Genomic DNA, 3,856 nt, shown 5'->3' on the forward strand with positions numbered 1-3,856 from the left:
TGACCTCCTCTCTGGGGGACGGACAACAGAAAAGTGGGTGAAGGGAGACATCAGAGCGGTCAAGATCCTGCCTTTTCAATTCCTCCATAGGGAGGCATGGTTGACGGTCATGGTCAACCCCAATGGCTGGATTGAATTCACCTGGCCCAGATGGGCCAACCCAGGTGTAATGCCCACCTAGGTGTACCACCCCTTCCTGGCCGGAAGTTTGAACCTGAGCATATGTAATGGATGACCCAGTCCCTATGCTAAACCACCTAATAGTATTTGCAAGATGCCAAGCACCGTTCTAAGCTTTTTGTGTATAATAATTCAATTATTCCACATAACAAGCCTATGTGTGGACTGCATTTGGCCTCCTTTTACAGATGAAAAATCAGTGGCACAGAATGATAAAGTCATGAGCCTAGGACCACACAGTGAGGAAGTGGGAAGGAGAGATTTGGACCCAGGCTGCAGAGCCCATGCCTTGGGTGCCTACAGCTGCCATGTAGGACACAGAAAAGCATGGAGCAGACTCGGCGTAAGACATTAGGGAGTTGGGAGGACTGTAGCATGAATGTATGTGCTATGACTTCATGAGAGTAGCTGCTACTCAGATCCAGAAGAGAATACAAGCCTTTTGCAAAAATTATTTTTGCCAAGAGAGGGTGGAAAACTGCATCTTGTGCGAAATCCCCCCAACCTGCACATGTGCATAGCTATTTCAGAAGGTTCCAAACAATGTGTGCTGTGCGGCAAACCAAACTGAGCTCAGGGGGAGCTGGTCTGTGGGTTATGTTAGCCAGAAAGTGAGCAGTTTGAACTCACCAGCCACCACTCCAAGGGAGAAAGAGGAGGCTTTCTGCTCCCATGGACTTACAGCCTTCGAAGTGGCAGGGAGCATTTCCAGGCGTCCTATGATTAGGATCTAGGAGGGTGAGGGTGGAGTTGGTTGAGACCTGTCTTCAGGGCATTTCCCAGAAGGGCTTCCTGCAGTGGCTCTGCCTTCAGGAATGTCTGATAACCTTGAGGGCAGCAAAGTCCTAAACACACTCGGGCAGTGGTTCTCAACCTTCCTAACACAGGTCCTCTTGTTGTGGTGATGCCCCCCTCCCCCAACCATTAAATGATTTTCTTGCTACTTCATCACTGTAATTTTGCTACAGTTATGAATTGGGTGAGTCCTGTGAAAGGGTCATATGACTCCCAAAGGGGTCGCAACCCACAGGTTGAGAACCACTGCACTAAGTGTTCCCCTCCCAGGCAGCCCTACCAGTGTCTGGTGTGCATAGTTCTGTGAGGTGAGAGAAATGGACTTAGTGTCTGCTTCTGGTGACAGTTGATGTGGGTGGGCTTTCTCCCTATGTCAAATCCCTCTCAAGCCATTTGTCACCACAACAGAGGGAGCCATGCACAAAAAAGCAAGAAGAGGATGCAGCACAGCAGGACAGCAAGCAGAACAAAGATTGAATAAGCACAATTCACTTCAATCATGAATCGGGTGCCCTTGAGATGTGAGGAAGACCCCAGTCTAGTGACATTAGATCAGGTTTAGGGATTGAGTGAAGCGACCCCTCTTGGCTCCCCTCAGTCCCTATTTTGCTTTCCCATTGATCCTGACCCTTGCATCGTGATTGGTCCTTATTCCAACATGATGGTTGGTTTCATAACCACGGCATATGGGAATGTCTTAGTCGATAGTTTATACAGGCACAGCCTCTGGAATGGGTAAGTGAGGAGGCGATTTGGGCTCGCTCATGCAGACCTCTAGTTGTCCTTGACATGACTGGTAGAATGGATCATGTGAAGTGATTTGAGATCGGCGTTGAGATCTGATAGGTCACGCAGACTTCTAGCTGATCCTGGCAGTACCCTATTTTAAGGAAACAGAATGTTTGGCGTTTAAGTCGTATTTGAGCTTAAATTTTGAGCAATAGGCTGTGGCTCACAGTGAGAGTCTATGTGGAGACCCTACATCCATTTTGAGGGGCCACAGATTCAGCCGCCATTGAGTTCTTTCCTACTGCTGACTGGCAGTGGAAAGCTTGTCCCTCAGGCAGTGTGCTTGCGCCCACTCCCCGGGCCACACTCAACGATATACGGTAGTGTGTACATCCCAATGAAGGTCCTGCTCATGCTCTCACAGGCCCTCCTGAAACTCCATGAATTGATCTGTCTTCCGTCACAATTTTGTGACAAAGTTGTTTGTTTTCTATGTCTTATTTAAGTTTTCAGGAGCCGAGGTGGTATTGCTGGATAGTGTTGGACTATTAAGAGCAAGGTCGCTGGTTCAAAGCCACTAGTCATTCCACAGGAGAAAGATGAGGTTATTGCTTCCTGTAAAGGTAGCAACTTCAGGATCCCTACACAGAGTCACTATGAGTCAGAGTCAGCAGGACAGAATGGGTGTCATTTTATTTAAGTCACTGTGGCTGTGGGTCCTTCCGACACCATTGTGGCCTCATGCGGATGCTCTCCTTCATCCAGAACAGCAGTTTGTGCCTTTTTCTTGTGTAAAACTTAGCAAAGGAGTTCCTAATAAAATATAGTTGGATTGAGAGTCTTTTCCCCCTAAAAACAAAGTAAATACAAAAATAGAAACGAGACTATGGTGCTAATAACCAGTGGGAGAGTTGAGAGAGCTGAACTCTCAATCCTGATAGAAACCCATTGTGACTGAGCACCTGCTCAAGGTCATCCACAGCCTATGAGGTTGAGCCTATGTGTTGGGGAGTAATTGTGTACATAAAGTTAACCATTTCTCTTTCTAAAGATTCTGTCTAAAGCTTACTTTAAATAATAAGTTTTCCCCTGGGCTAGGTAAAGTTCAGGGAGTTTAACCCCCTAGTATCCACCCCCTCTCAGCATTCATCATGTTAGGCCAGAGGAGGCAAATCACACCCACTACCCAGGGAGCACTGCTCCCAAAAGCACATTGCCTGTGCCGGGGCAGAGGGGAGGTACCCGGACCAGAAATGCTGACAGAGTGGAACCAGAGAGCTCAGCCCCCAGCTTCCCGAGGGAGCAGCTGTGATGGTTCACTTCTGGATGAATATGTTTAAGCAAAGGCCAATGGCATGACGTGGGCAACACGAAAAGCAGATGTGCAGAGGTTGTTCACTGCATTCCAGAAGTTCACACCCTCTCCTGAGGCTCCTTGTGTCAATGGCAGGAAGTCATTGGTGGCTTCCACCTTCAATCCCAAAAGGTCACTGCCGTCCAGTGGATTCCAACCACAGTGACCCTATATGGAGTTTTCAAGACTGTAAATTTTCATGGGAGCCAGCAGTCTCATTGTCTCCTGTGGGACAGGGAGCTAGCAGCCCGTTTTGCCACCAGGGCTCCTTCCTCTCTAATTCTGGATCCAGTCCCTCCGAATATCCTGCCCTGCCCTTGTCTAGGCTTCTTAAATGCGTTCCACGCTGCTTATGTTAGTCTGGGTGCATTCGAGAAACAAATCCACAGAAACACGTATGTATAAGAGAGTTGTATGTAAAGGGTGAGTGCACATCAAGAAAACATGCTCACATGTGCTTATGCACCCGCTTTGTCTTCAGCGATCATGTTGGTGTAGGCTGGTGTGCTTTTCCCATGTGGACTTTGTTGTTTCTTAGCTACATGGCCCCCTGTTTATCTTCCAGCCTTTAAGACCCCAGATGCTATATGCTTTGATAGCCGGGCACCATGGTGCTTAACTACTACACCACCAGGGTTCATTAGCATGTGACTTATCTCCTGTCATTCACACTAGATGCTCAAAATAGCAGGAGACCAGGTTTCTCCTTTGTGGCCACACCAGGTACTGACAGAACCAAGAACAGAGACACAGTTCTATGTCTTGACTATCATTTGCATATTATATGCCAGGAATCCC

This window comes from Tenrec ecaudatus, unplaced genomic scaffold (assembly GCF_050624435.1).
Source record: "Tenrec ecaudatus isolate mTenEca1 unplaced genomic scaffold, mTenEca1.hap1 Scaffold_676, whole genome shotgun sequence".
Lineage (NCBI taxonomy): Eukaryota > Metazoa > Chordata > Mammalia > Afrosoricida > Tenrecidae > Tenrec > Tenrec ecaudatus.